The following is a 16472-nucleotide window of genomic DNA, read 5'->3' as shown; positions in this document are numbered from 1 at the left end:
ATCCTTGAAATTAGGAACAATCTGAAGGCCGCGCGGGATCGGCAGAAGAGTTATGCCGATACCCGTAGAAAACCGTTGTCGTTTGAGAAAGGTGATAAAGTGTATTTGAAGGTATCACCTTGGAAGGGTGTAGTCAGATTTGGAAAGGCGGGGAAGTTAGCCCCGAGATAAATTGGACCATTCAATATTACTGCAAAAATCGGTCCCGTAGCATACCGATTAGAACTACCCGATGAACTGAGTGCAGTTCACAACGTGTTTCACGTATCGAACTTGAAAAGATGTCTGGCGGATGAGACGTCGGTGTTACCTTTAGAGGGCGTCCAAATAAGTAATAAGATCAATTTCGTAGAGGAACCCATAGAAATAGTAGACGGGAAAATCAAGCAACTTAGACACAATAAGATTTCGTTGGTCAAAGTTAGATGGAATTCGCAACGAGGCCCAGAATATACATGAGAACGAAAGGACAAATTCCGGAAGAAAATACCCCTACCTATTCCCTCAAAAGAAAGTAGTCGACGCGTAAAATTTCAAGGACGAAATTTTTTTTTACGAGGGGAGAATGTAACGATTCCGGCAAAATCAGGTATACCCTAACCGGTATATACTATTTATGTGTTATTTAGTAATGAATATATGAATTATAATGCATTTATACGAGTATGTATGATTCACAGTACGGATTATACTCGATTATGCAGTTAATCGTATTGGAAATACGATTAACCGATTAACGATTATTGAAGCCCGAACGAATCGAGGATTACATTATAGATGAGATATATGATATTTAGTGATGTTTACGAAGTATTAAAGCTTCGGGATAAGTGAATTAAAGCACAGAAAAAGAATTTTCGATTTAATGGTACGTCGGTACGTTAAACGAAACCTTTAATACCAAACCGAGCAAGAGACGATCGATCAAGCCGAAAAAGATGCGCAATTATTAATAATATGATATTTTAAGTTAATAAATGTCATGGTTTAACTTTTTTAAAGTTTTTAAATCGGTTTTATATAAATTTCATTGTTAAGCAGAAAACGACCGTTTTAGCCTCGTTTTAAGCTGAATTAAACATTTAACCGAAAAACGAACTGAACCAGATTATCCAAAACATTATCCGGATTTCCAAAATCCAAATGAGTGGCTAGGAATGGAAAGGTGGGTCCCACCCCACCTCCCCTCACTTCCGATCGGCATGGGGGTTATACCCCTTGCCTCTTGTTAGTTTTTTTTAAAACAACCATTGCAAGATTCCACTTTCTCTCCACATCATGAACTAAAAACCCGGATTTGTAGCAAGAAAAGCAAGGTAAAAATCGAGTTATTTACGTTTTCATCTTCTTTTCTTGAGTTTATTTGCAAGAAAATGAGGTTTCAAGTGAAAAAGGGTGAAAACCTGAGATGAAAACCGATTCTTGCATGATCAAGTGATGTATACGGGTTATACAAGGGATCTTGGTCCAAGAAAGGAGTTAAACGAACCAAAAACGAATTTTTACGGTTTAAACCTTTGTTTTTAAATCATAACCGAACCCATGAAAGAAATGGCTTGATTGTGGGTGTAACTTGCTTGGTGTGGTATTATTGTGCTTGTAGGTGTTGTATCTAGTTGTTAACAAAGGCTAGAAAGCAAGATCCTTGCGATTTGAAGCTAAAAACACAAGGTAGTTCGGTTTTTTTTTTATGGTGTATGTGTTTTGGACAGATTGTGGTAAATTTAGAGTTAGGCTACGAAATTTCACAAAGATGATCTACACATGAAAATATGAGATCTGTGAAAATTTGGTAATTTTTGGACAAAGGATGAATATTTGGTGAATTTAATGCTCGGTTTTGGCTAAAAATGGTGAAAAATATTTAAATATCATGATAAATTCTGGAAAATTCCAGATAATCTTTTTATAACATGTAAAAGTCACACACAAAATTTTAGGTCAGTTGGAGAAGTCTATGTAGGCTTTTCGGTTAAACGAGTTCTAGGGTGTTCTAGCTCGGTTTTAGTGAAAATGGCATGTAAAAAGAGATTTTGGTTCTGGAAAAATTACAGGGGACTATGTGGATGGCAGGGGTCATCCAGGAAAAATTTGGGATTTTTCTAAGGTCGTTTGGTATTTACGACATATTTAGTGTTTAAATGGTGTTTAAAAAAAGATAAATAAATTTTAAATATAAAAATTAATTCTGGAAATATTTATATAAAATTCCCCACTGTCAAAAAGTGATTTGTGCAAAATTTCAAGATCCGAGATTAAACGGATAATTATTTGTGCAAAACAAACTTTTAAAGTTTAAAACGCGTAAACCGGTAAAGTTCGCCTAAACGAGCTGACTGGTGTATAAAAACCCTAAAAATGAACTATTTTCATATAACTGAGTTAAACAGGTAAAAATAAATCATCCGAAAATAATTCGGATGATTTGGGTAATTTTATCCGATTTAACAGTTTCCGGTGCACTAAAGACGGAAACGGGTCCCGCGGCCAATCGGGGCGTCTAAACCGAGCTCTAATTTCACAACTTTAATTAAATTATCAGTCAACAACTATTTTCGGGTCGTGTGTGACCAAACTCATTTTTGAAACGTAAAAACGGATAACCGTGCTAGACACGCAAAACGGGGAAAACGAACTAATAGTAATTTTAACTATTGAACTCTAAACGATATCACAATCTGAGTCCGGAGAAGTGTTTCTGGGTTAACATTGCCCCCGGAACGGGTACAGTACTGGGTTAACAGTGTCCCCAGATGTACCGGTTACAGATCCGGACCTGTACCGGGTACAGATCCGGACTAGTAGCTCACGTACTGTGTTACCTGCTTGCTTGCGATAAGGTGAGTTTCACGAGCCCCTTTTTCTGAATTGTTTTTAAATATTTTCTCGGGGCGGGAAGCATGTTATTATCAAAATGTTTAAGTACATACTGAAGGCATGGATTTGCGTGTATTTATATATATTTTATTGTACGGGAATCGTACGGAAATGTACTAAGATGGTAATTGTATGAGTTGCTAACATTGTAAGGCCCCGTAACACGAGTGATTAGCTAAAATCCGGTAGAGTGTGAATAGTACTATTGGTCTGACAAACCCAACTGGTCCGGCATGGATTTGCTGATGTTTCCCAGCCAGTTGCACATGTCTATTTTGTTGTTATTTATTTTGCTATGTAATGTTAGGCATAGCGGTTTGGGGCAGGTTCGTGGGCGGAGTATGTCACGGGGTTGTATGTGGATAGTCAGAGGTTTCACTTGTGGGCTCAGCATACTTACATCGTTAATATATGATTATTATAATGACTTGTCGCTGTTTATTTAAATTAGTGAAACTCACCAACTATTCGTAGTTGACCCGTTTTCTTTACATGCTTTCTAGGTACCCCCAAACTGGATTAATTGCTACATGATTGACGATGCGTGCTTTTTGTGGAAGCTTAATGATCTTTTTGTATTAAATATGTTAATGTAATGTTGGTAAAACTTATGTGCTAACGCCTAGACGGTAACTAAACTCGGAACAATGTAATATGGTGTAAATTAATGTAGTGGTGTTTTCTTTATATGCAATGCTGTTGATATCAGACGTGTCTGTTGCATCCCGTTTACGTTTCCGCTGCGGTTACGGGGTGTTACATGCGACGCCACATATTATATCTATGCTTAAGGCGGGAAAACTGATGCAGCGGGGGTGCGGGGCGTGTCTGGCGTATGCTATAAACGTGAAAACCGCGGTGGCTACTGTCGGCGATGTTCCCATTGTTCGGGATTTCCCAGTTGTATTTCCAGATGATTTGTCAGATGTGCCGCCGGATCGCGAGGTCGAGTTCCGCCAGATAGACCTTGTACCGGGAGCAAAACCCGTTGCTCGAGCCCCTTACCGTCTAGCACCGAATGAAATGAAAGAACTTATGGCTCAATTGGAAGACTTGCTCAACAAGGGCTTCATTCGACCGAGAATCTCACCTTGGGGTGCCCCGGTCCTGTTCGTTAGGAACAAGGACGGTAGTGTTGATGTGTTGTAAAACACTCGTATTTTCCGCACGTTTTATCTACGTAATATATTACATTTTATGTGTTTTTACTTTTTTAGATAGGTTTTACATACATTTATTAATCTTATAGGTTTAGGGTAAAAGAAAGGAAGAAACCGAGACTTTTTGAGCTTTTTACAAGCTTTTTACGCATACAAGTTCAAAACAAAGCTCAAGGCCCGACCCGTATGCATCATGGAGGCCCAAGACCATATTATATTATATTATATAAAAAAATAAAACCCTAATGAGCCGAAAGATGGCTGCTGGTCGGATTTAGCAGCAATCAACAGCAAGCAATAGCAGCACAACAGCATCAACAGCAGCACAACAACAGCCAACAGCAGCACGACAGCAGCCAACAGCAGCAAAATAGCTGCTGATCGGAATTTCCAGCAAGAAAAAAAGAAAGAAAAAGCTTTTGTGTGCTAGGGTTTTGATCATGTGACGGCTAGGGAAGGAAGAACAAGCAAGAATCAAGCCTCGGGATCATTCACCACTGTTTTTTACAGCCGAGAGCAGCCCCAGAACACCTCATATCCTTACCTCTTTTTCATTGTTCATACACTTTTAGTTTCTTGCTTAATTGTTGAATTGTTTTGCAATTACTTGAGAGATTGAATTGTTTATGATTAGGATTGATTGTTGGACGATTGTTAAGATGGTTGGTATGAGTTTTATGATGTTTTTATTGAGTGTTTGCTGCTGTCCAAAAATTATGCTCGGCTAAACTTGTTAGTTCTACCTAGGGAAGATGAAAATTGTTGAGTTTTGATGAGTTTAATGGATTCTTTGATTAATGGACTTGAATTGCTATTGTAAAGTTTGATTTAGACATGAAATAGTGTGACACCCGGTAAATTCCCAATCCCTTAAACCAAGTAATCAACCTAAATATTAGGTAATTATGTTATATGCGCCTTGCGCGAGCGCGCCATATTAGAATCAGCGCGTGCATTTGTTATGTGCGCCCTGCGCGAGCGCGCTATGTTAATCAGCGCGTGCATTTGTTATGTGCGCCCTGCGCGAGCGCGCTATGTTAGTCAGCGCGGGCATGTTATGTGCACCCTGCGCGAGCGCGCCATGATAAGAACCAGCGTGGGCATATGTTATATGCGCCATGCGCGAGTGTATTGGTTTTATGTATCCATAATGTTGTCTATTGGGTTGACCGTCTCGCATGATGCTAAGGCGGGTGCATCCCAAGTCGTTTATGCGCGTGCGGAAAGGGAACTAACCTCCCCGCATGGCGGGAACATTGAGAGCTAGTTTGTCTGAAGCTCCAAGATGGAATTGACTTCAACATGACTGATCACTATGTTGAAATACCAAGACCACCTGGAGAATCTACAAATGAAACTCAATGTCCCTAACTGCGAGAAGGTTACGCACCTACCCGCAGCAAAGAAATGTCCTTCACGCAGAAAGCTATGCGCACAAAGTGATACGCGCAGAACACTTAGTCTATTCTCCAGATGAAAGGAGATTACTCCCGCCCAAAAGGAAACAGTAGCGTGTTTCAGAGATTTTCCACCTTTTACTGTACACTGACAAAAGTACCTGAAAAAGCACACTGTAACATGAAAAGTCGACTGTCAGCCACCCTATTCTCACCAACCCCAGACCTGCATGTCCTGTCCAAATCAAATCAAGATCTTTTATCCACTCCTCCACTTTTAAATAAATAATAATAATTTCCATACTTTATCATCATTACACCTAGATATGAAAAGATTACAATCCCCTAAAGCAAGGGATTGTGTTCCCTTGAGTTTGCCTATAAATATGTAACCCAAATTATCACCCAAACACACTTCAAACTTCTCTCTTAAGAACTGCAAACTTGCACTAATCATCTCCCAAGCATCCGTTGTTTTCATTTCCGATCCTGTTACTAGGTAAGCCGAGATTATAACCTTGAGATCTACTTTCCAACCCTTATATTCTCCTATTTCTTGATCTTAATATATATACTTCTTGTTATCTAATCGTATTCTAGACCTTCAATTCAAAGGCCAACACCAAGAAAACCCGAATCTCGATTAATCCCTTAACAAGAACCACAGGTGAGTCTCACAGCCCCTATTTTCACTGCTTTCACTATTTTTAAACTGTTTTCGGGGCGAGGGACACGTACTTAAATAATGTTTTATCATGGTATACTTACAAGCTATGCAAGCGATTGTGTTTAAAATTATGTTTCATGATGAGCAATGCGAACGGTTATCTATGGTTTTCGTTGTTAGTGCGCCAGATTCGAGTAAGTGATCACTTTACCATTGGAACTCTAAGGGTAGGGACTGCTGGTTTGATCCACCCACTCGTAGGGGTCGCACCTCTTACACGGACGAGTGCCTAGCACGGGGCAGTACTATGGGATTAAGCCCGCTCGTAGAGGTCGCTCCACTTACGCAGACGAGCGCCTTGTTTTCCGGCACAACGTCCGCGCGTAACCCGCGGGACGGTATTATTCACTCGTAGTGGCAGCGCCACTTACACAGACGAGCACGATTTTTCAGAAGTGTCCGCGCGTAACCCGCGGGACGGTATTACTCATTTCGCTCGTAGTGGCAGCGCCACTTACACAGACGAGCACAGTTCCCAGAATGTTCGCTCGTAACCCGCGGAACGATTTTATCAGAACATGTTGATAGAAATATGATTTACCAAGCATGTGTTTTAATAATGCTATCAGAATTATGTTTCAGAATGATTTTTATCAAATTATGACGCGATACGATTTATCAAGTTACTAAAACTTGTGAACTCACTCAGTTTATACTGATTCAAATGTTTTACGTGTCTTTCAGGAGATAACTAGGTAGCGCATGGAGTCACACTTAGAGCACCTCACGCTGAACATCTAAAACTAGCTTTTTGGAAGATTTTAGTTCTATCCCTTCGATGCGCATGATTGTTCTCGCCGCGCAAGGGGATATGGCGTGGAAATCTTCAACAGTTTTTATACTTGGATGTTTTTATGTAATCTTTAATCAATGTAATGTATTTGTATTAAACATTTCATGCGCAATGAAAATCTTACTTTGAATGTTTGCAATGGCCCGTGCTTAATTATCAATCCCCCACTCGCGCGCGCCCGGCTGTTTCCGCCGTTCAGGGCCGGGTGTGACAGATTGGTATCAGAGCACTGGTTATAGCGAACTAGGAAAAGAAGTTTTAACCTAGACTATAACCGTTGGGGAATCGCATGAAATATTTTTCAAAGAAAATATTTTCAAAAGAAACTATACACACACTTAGGAACACGGGTCACACAGTGTCTAGTGAATAAAGATAAAGAACATTATGTGCTCAGAGTACATGCGCTAAGTTTGATATATTTTCACTCTTTTAAGCGAGAATGACTCCAACTAGAGCCAAGGGAATCACCATGACACCCGAGGAACTCGCGGAAATAATCGCGCAGGCGATCGCGACACATGAGGCCAGCAAGGCCGAATCAAGTCAGGGTCGTCAGAACTAGACCCCAGAACCCGAATCAGGAGCCTTGGACAAAGGGTGCTCCTATAAGACATTATGGCCTGTAGGCCTTGGCCATTCAAGGGTACCGAAGGGGCCATTGGGCTCTACAACTGGATTGACAAGATGGAGACAGTTCTCTCCATTAGCGGATGTAGTGAGAACCAGAAGGCCCTTTACGCGACCTGCATGTTCCAAGAAGCAGCTTCGTCCTGGTGGAAGCTTCAAGTGAAGACTTTGGGGCGAGAAGTTGCTCTTCACAAGACCTGGGAAGAACTGAAGGAAATGATGATGAGAAAGTTCTGCTCTCGCGCAGAAATCCAGAGTCTGCAACAGGAATTCTGGAACCACACCATGGTAGGAACGGATATCGACGCCTACAACAACCGGTTCAATGAGCTTTGCCAGTTAGTGCCAGACATGGCAAACACGGAGGAAAAGAAGATCGAGAGATATATCTTTGGGTTACCTCCTGTTGTTAGGGTTCCGCTCAACGCCGCAGCGCCTCCAACCTTTGATGAGGCGGTAGCGCGGGCCATCACCCTTACAAGGGATACGGTCCGTGCGGGTATGTTGACTACGCGCGGAAACGAGCAGCGAACCTCTGACTCCAAGAGGAAATGGAACTCTCACCACCGAGGGTCCGACTCCAAGCAGCCACCGTTCAAGAAGCAGGAGAGCGCAAAGGTTTACGCGATCCAAGCCGCAGAGCCATCAAGGAAAGGATACAGCGGGCCTTACCCATGGTGCAACAAATGCAAGTTTCACCACGAGGGTGAATGCGCGAGCGTCTCGTGCGCCAAATGTAACAGGCCAGGGCACAAGACGGTGAATTGCCGTGCTAAAGAAGCTGGAGCCAATGACAACTGCTACGCATGCGGAAAGCTAGGGCATTTTAGTCGGGATTGCCCGCAAAAGGGAAACCAAGCTCGCGGGAGAGCTTTTGTGATCGGCGCGGGCGAAGCTAAAGAAGAGCCGAATGTGGTAACCGGTACGTTTTTGCTTAACGGCCATTTTGCATCTGTTTTATTTGATACAGGCGCTGACCTAAGTTTTATATCCGCTGAGTTTAAAAACTCCCTAGGCCTAGCAAGCAGTAGGCTAGACACGCCTTATACTATAGAACTAGCCAATGGTAGGCAGTTATGCGCGAATGAAAGAACTGAACAATGTGTAATAGTCATGGGAGGTCACGGGTTCAATATTAACTTGTTGCCAATAGACTTGGGAAGTTTTGACATTGTGGTAGGTATGGATTGGTTAGTCGGGAACCACGCAGAGGTTATTTGCCATGAGAAGCAGGTTCGGATCCCACTGTTGAACGGAGAAACCTTGGTAATTCAAAGGGAAAGAAGGGGAGTTGCGACGAAACTGATTTCGTGCCTAAAGGCGCGCAAGTGCCTAAGGAAAGGGTGCTACGCCTTCCTGGCGCATGTAGTAGAGAAGAAAGGAGATGAGCAAAGAATTGAAGGCTTACCTGTAGTGCGCGAATTTCCAGAAGTTTTTCCTGAAGATTTGGCCGGATTACCGCCGCCGCGACAAGTCGAATTTCGTATTGATTTAGTCCCAGGAGCTGCGCCAGTAGCTCGAGCGCCTTATCGATTAGCTCCATCTGAGATGCAAGAGCTATCCAATCAGTTACAGGAACTATTGGATAAGGGTTTCATACGCCCAAGCTTTTCACCTTGGGGAGCTCCAGTACTGTTTGTTAAGAAGAAGGATGGTTCCTTCCGGATGTGTATTGACTACAGGGAGCTGAACAAGCTGACAGTCAAGAATCGGTACCCCTTACCGAGGATTGACGACTTATTTGACCAGTTGCAGGGATCCAGTTATTATTCGAAGATAGATCTACGGTCAGGATACCACCAACTTAGGGTCCATGAGGAAGATGTGCCGAAAACAGCCTTCCGAACTAGATACGGCCATTATGAGTTCTTAGTGATGCCTTTCGGGCTAACTAATGCGCCAGCTGTATTCATGGATCTGATGAACCGCGTGTGCAAACCATACTTGGACAAGTTTGTGATTGTGTTTATAGATGATATTCTGATTTACTCTCGGACCAAGGCCGAGCATGAGCAACACCTGAGATTGATTTTGGAATTGTTGAGGAAAGAAAAGTTGTATGCGAAGTTTTCCAAGTGCGAGTTTTGGCTTAGAGAAGTTCACTTTCTCGGTCACGTTGTAAACAAGAAAGGAATACACGTTGATCCTTCCAAAGTCAAGGCCATCGAAAACTGGGAAGCGCCAAAAACCCCAACTGAGGTGAGGCAATTCCTAGGACTAGCTGGCTACTATCGACGCTTCATTGAGAACTTCTCCAAGATAGCTCTACCACTGACCGCGCTAACTCAGAAAGACAAGAAGTTTGTTTGGGGCGAAAATCAGGAAGCGGCATTTCAAATGTTAAAACAGAAATTATGTAGTGCGCCAATTTTGTCTTTACCCGAGGGGACGGATGACATCGTCGTTTACTGCGACGCTTCACATCAGGGACTCGGATGTGTCCTTATGCAGCGAGACAAAGTCATAGCGTATGCCTCGCGCCAACTCAAGACCAATGAAAAGAACTACACAACGCATGATCTGGAACTTGGAGCGGTTGTCTTCGCGCTAAAGATTTGGCGCCATTACCTCTATGTTACAAAGTGTATAATCTTTACGGATCACAAGAGCCTTCAACATATATTTGATCAAAAGGATTTAAACATGAGGCAACGAAGATGGGTGGAGTTGTTGAATGATTATGATTGTGAAATTAAGTACCACCCTGGAAAGGCGAATGTGGTAGCAGAAACGCTAAGTAGGAAGGAGCGAATAAAAACGCTACGAGTCAAGGCTCTAAGGTTGACCATTCGCGCAGATCTCTCTACCCGCGTCCGAGACGCTCAGCAAGAAGCCTTGAAACCAGAGTTTGTTAAAAACGAATCCCTTGGGGGTATGATTAAGGATTTGGAGCTCAAAGAGAACGACACTCGATATTTTGCTAACCGCATATGGGTCCCTCTCAAGGGAGGATTGCGCGAGCAAGTATTAAACGAAGCTCATAAGACGCGGTATTCCGTACATCCTGGCGCAGACAAGATGTACCAAGATGTTAAAGCGTTGTATTGGTGGCCCAATCTTAAAGGCGCCATCGCGACGTATGTCAGTAAGTGCCTGACGTGTTCGAAGGTAAAGGCTGAATACCAGAAACCATCAGGGTTGCTTCAACAGCCAGAAATTCCCATGTGGAAGTGGGAACAAATCTCTATGGACTTCATCACCAAACTGCCAAGGACACCTGGGGGTTACGACACGATCTGGGTTATTGTGGATCGGCTAACTAAGTCAGCGCACTTCCTGCCGATCAAGGAAACCGATAAGATGGAAAAGTTAGCCCGATTGTATATTCGAGAAGTAGTTTCAAAACATGGAGTCACACTTAGAGCACCTCACGCTGAACATCTAAAACTAGCTTTTTGGAAGATTTTAGTTCTATCCCTTCGATGCGCGTGATTGTTCTCGCCGCGCAAGGGGATATGGCGTGGAAATCTTCAACAGTTTTTATACTTGGATGTTTTTATGTAATCTTTAATCAATGTAATGTATTTGTATTAAACATTTCATGCGCAATGAAAATCTTACTTTGAATGTTTGCAATGGCCCGTGCTTAATTATCAATCCCCCACTCGCGCGCGCCCGGCTGTTTCCGCCGTTCAGGGCCGGGTGTGACAAATAGGTTGTGTTTAAGGGCTGGAAATTTTGGGGATTCATTGCATAAACCCCGTGTGTTGATTGATTAGTTTGTATTGATTGATCGGTGCATTGTTTGATTCTAGACTTTGTGTTTAGGGTTTGTTTGCGGTAGGTACCACCGTAGGGTTTTGTTGCGTGATTATTTGGATTAAGTACAGCGGTTAAACACCTTCTTTGAGACTGAGAGGTGATAAGAAGTTAGGGTTGTCTCATTGCCTTTGCATGCTAGAATAAGGATTGCGCGAGAGCGAGTTTGTTTCTTGTCAGGTTTAGGTGTTTGAGCGACTAGTTGATCTATTTTGGTTTAAGTTGAATTGTTCCTCTATCCTTGGTTGTGTAGTATTCATTACCATTAGGGTCGAGTGTTGGTGAGACCGAGAGGTGATCTAGCATTAGAACACGTTAGCAATTGTTTCCCGGTTTGGTCGTTTTAGCCGATTTTGAGTAGTTAGGGTTTGTTGTGTGAGACCGAGAGGTAATCCAGTGAGCCCGAGCGATCCTTAGTCGTGTCATCTTTAGTCAGCTTGTTAGGCCTACAATTTGATTCAGACCTAGGTAGACGTTTTTCTCCATCTTAAGTCAACACAGTTAGTTTTCCGCTAAGTTTTATATTTTTGGTAAGTTTTGTCAGTCAGTCTGGTTAGTCCAGTTAAGTTATAAAAAATCAAAAATCAATTAATGAAACGAATGGGAATCTCCCAAGTCTTCATCCGAAATTGGTAGCTTTCTGGGCTTGGCGGGGTATTACCACCGCTTCATTCCCGAATTTTCGAAAATTGCTTCGTCATTGACCAAGTTGACCAAGAAGAGTGTTAAGTTTGTTTGGGGTACCGAGCAGGAGGAGGCTTTTCTCGAATTAAAGAACAGGTTGACACATGCCTCGATTTTAGCTTTACCCGATGGCACTGATGATCTGGTTGTTTATTCTGATGCCTCTTACCAGGGGCTTGGGTGTGTTCTGATGCAGTGGGGCCGAGTCATGGCTTATGCCTCGCGGCAGTTAAAGCCTCACAAGGAGAATTATCCTACTCACGATTTGGATCTGGCGGCGGTTGTGTTTGCCCTTAAGTTGTGGCGACATTATTTGTACGGTGTCCCATGTGTTATCTATACAGATCATAAGAGCTTAAAGTATTTCTTCGAGCAAAAGGAATTGAATATGCGTCAGCATCGGTGGATGGAGTTGATTAAGGATTACGATTTGGAGATTATGCACCATCCCAGTAAGGCTAACATGGTAGCCGACGCGTTGAGCCGGAAGGAGAGACTGAAACCTATTCGTGTGAAATCTCACTAGCTTATTCTTACCCGATATTTTGAAACAGATAGCCAACGTTCAGAACGAAGCCTTACAGGTGGAATGGATTATGTCAGAGTGTAATTGGGGAACCTATTGTGTTTGAGGCTGGGGATCGGGTTATGTTGAAAGTTTCTCCTTGGAAGGGTATTATTCGTTTTCGTAAGAGGGGGAAGCTTAGTCCGAGGTTCATTGGTCCGTTCCGTATATTGTCCTGTGTTGGTGAGGTAGCGTATAGATTGGAATTACCCGAGGAGCTTGCGGGGATTCATCCTACTTTCCACGTGTCCCATGAGGAAATGATTAGCAGATGAGGAGGCCCATGTTCCTCTTAATGACATTGAGCTTGATAGTAAATTGAACTACGTTGAAGAACCTATCACTATTCTTGACCGTCAGGAAAGGCGTTTGAGGAATAAAATGGTTAGGAAGGTGAAGGTGCAGTAGAGGCACCGTAAGGGTTCCGAGGCTACTTGGGAGTCCGACGATTAGATGAGGAAACTCTATCCGCAGTTGTTCCTGTCGCATCGGGATTCGGGGACGAATCCCATTGTAAGGGGGCTGGACTTGTAACACCCGTTAATTTTCGGTTTAAAGATTTAAAGTTTGTAAAGTATGTATATCTCTCGAGACTTAACCGGCATTCCTCGGGTACCTTCTCGTCATCCTGGTATGTTAGATCATTTAAACTCTCCCTCAAGCTGCTATATCTTTCAAACTCTAAGGGCTAAAGTGTAACATTTTGATTATAACACAAAACCCTAGCTCCTCCCTCTCCTTTCTGCAATCGGCACTCCAGCAGCCTCCCTTACCTGCGATTTTCTTTTTTTTAGCCATCATTAGGGTCTAAAACTTCAATTCCAGGTTAGTTTTATGTTTCCCCAAGTCTTTTACACCTTAATTGATCGTATTAACGCGCTTATTGGTCGTTAGGGTTGAGTTTTGGTTATAACGATTTCGGACAGATTCGTACTCGTTTATTGTTCGGTCTGTAACTCGATGAAAATATATTTTTTTTGATCCCATCTTGTTTCTATGATGTTCTACTTTGAGTCTAGTTTCCAGAAAGGTATAATACATAATTTTTTGGACGAGATTTGAATACTTTTTATGATTTTATAAGATTGAGTGTCAAAGCTGATGCGAGATGACGGATTCTGTTTTGTCTTCCCAACATCATAACTCTTTTTTGACAAGTCCAAATTGGTTGGTTCCACTTCTGGAAGTTAATATTTTGAGTTAGGAACCAAACCCAATTGTAATCCTTTAATTTGGATGGGTAATGATTTTTATAAAAATAAAACCATTTTGTTGCGCACTGAAATAGCTGCGCATACCTTTTTGTGTTGGAGAAATTTTTATGATTTTTGTGTCCACTAGAAAAATATAATAAAAATAATTTTATAAACCTAAGATATTTATTAAAGTTTGGTAAAAATTTAATAATTTATTTCAAAGGTTATCCTATGTAATTAAATGCGGAAATGTCGGGGCGTGATCCGATTGCTCACAGCCCGAAGATACTATCATAATATAAATGTGACATTATCTATTTAATTATTTTATTTTAAACATGCACACAATATTCAAATACAACAAAACAATTCAAATAAATATATACAACAATTTAAATTCCTGTTTGACTTCTATAAAACCCTAAGGTCTTTCTAAATGTCCAAACTTCAACTCAAGCAATCTGCATATGCATAGAAAACAGAGTTTGTCAACAACACATGTTGAGTGAGTTTATCATCATCTTTGACTCCAAAAAAATGTTAATATAATAAATAAGCAAAACATAATAAATGCGGTAATGAAATCCAACCATAAGCAAATAAGTTGTCGATTAAACCATTGTCAAGTGAATCGGGCGCCGGTAAATCAACTATGAGCAAATAAATAAAGTAAGATCGTTGCCAAGCGAATCGGGCGGTGGTCAATGAGAACCCTCTCCAATGGGATATGTCAAGCGATTGCATACAAAGACAAATAAACACATAACAAGTAGATTTGATTAATGACACACAATTACACGTTTGCTATTTTTTGATATATATGTATAGATATGTATGTATATAGTATGATATACGTTTTAGAAAACTGAGTAAAATAGGGGAATGATAAAACTCACCTTAGATGGAAGGCAAGTGAATATAATTAAGAATAAACGAGTCAACAGATTAGCGAGTCGTCTAATACGTGTCAAACGATATTAATGATCAGAACCTGGAACTTTGTGATATAAAACTACAAATAAAAACGAACTTAATTCCCCTGGAATTAGTCCAAACGGATGAGTAGAACTCTAGTTATGCTGAATTGAACGTTTAAGCGAGCTGGTACTGACCAGAATCCGAACAACGATTCGAAAGTTGGTTTTCTGTCAAAAGCCTTAAAATTTCGTTACGAGAATAAAAGTATTCTGGACCGAACGTTGGATCCTACCAGAAGTGTGAGAAAACTGTAAGTCAAAGTTGTTTACTGTTTTACCCTTTATCGGGTTTTAAAGCAATTGACAAGTCAATACCCTTCAATCTCAGAAAATGATTGAAGGTTATCGACTAGGGAATGTTTATGAACGAAAACTTAGTTTACAACTTACCCGGAAAGTGAACGAACAAAGAGATATATCGAGTCAAAGGTCCTTAGACTTGCAAAGTCAACCGTACAAGCTTATGTCTTCCACCAAACAAGCAAAAACCGAGGGAATATGAGATAGGCAAGAGGTATGACAGATGAGGGATGTTGCATAGGGTTTGTGTAAAGATTTATGGCAGAAATTTAAGGTTATTTATATAGAAAAAGTTATATCGGGCTAATTATGGCTTTTTGGCTCGTTTAAGCAACTAAATATGATTTTTAATGAGAAAATCGATGAAATAAACTAAAGATTTCGTTCTTGATCAGTAAGTTATGGATGAGGACATGTTATGTAGTTAAAAACCTTTTCTTGAACCTTAATTTGCTTGATTTATGCCTAAAATAAGTGATTTTATACCATAAACGAGCTATAAAATGAAAACGAACAAGGATCTGGTGCAGGGGGGCCACCGCGCTTTGGGTGGTGAGGATGTCCAGCTTTCGCAAATTGTCTTAATTAGTCCTTGTGTTTAGATTTTTGATCATTTATTGAACTATTACTTCTATAAATCATAATTAAACATTGTATGAAACATGAAGGGCTTGAAATGAACATTAAGAAAACTAAATACTACTAATTATTTGATTTTTCAATAATGATGAAGATCTAAAAATGTGTCGTTCGGGTTAAACATACACGAATACGGGTTTGGAAATCCAAAATGTTACAGTCTCCCATACTTTAGGGAATTTCGTCCCGAAATTAATGTAAACCAAAACATTATCGTTTTGAAAATAATTTATACTTTTAAGGAAAATATCTTAACATAGAACTTCTAATAACCAAAGCAACGTTTCAAATAACAATCCGATAAGGCATTAATATATTGGATGTACCAGCGGCGTATCCACCATGTCATTATCATCTCATCATTTGTATCGTTACTCAAACTATCTTTGGTTCTAGATTATGACACAATTGTATATTATGCTTTCCATGTGAGGACTTCGATAATTATGTATGCATCCATAATTACTCTTATCGTCGGGTGGTCCGCATAATCCGTTCCATCATGTGGGTTATAAAACAATGAAAATAAAATTTTAAGAGAAAACAATTGTTTTGGTAATAATTGTTAAATATACTTTAAAAGTTAATTAATACATGTTCAAGTTGAATTGATAAAACCGTGTAATTTTTAAAATTTCTTTAGCTTTTAAAAGTAAAACTTTAAATATAAATTCCAGAGATACTTATTTAATGTTCGAATTTGATTAATAAAACCAGGTGATTTCTATTATATCTTTTTGTTAGGAAAGTTATAAATTTTGGAGAGTG

Source organism: Bidens hawaiensis, unplaced genomic scaffold, assembly GCF_021521415.1.
Source record: "Bidens hawaiensis isolate Kalapana, Puna unplaced genomic scaffold, B.hawaiensis_p1.1 tig00010563_1, whole genome shotgun sequence".
Classification (NCBI taxonomy): Eukaryota; Viridiplantae; Streptophyta; class Magnoliopsida; order Asterales; family Asteraceae; genus Bidens; species Bidens hawaiensis.
This window is presented reverse-complemented; position numbering follows the sequence as displayed.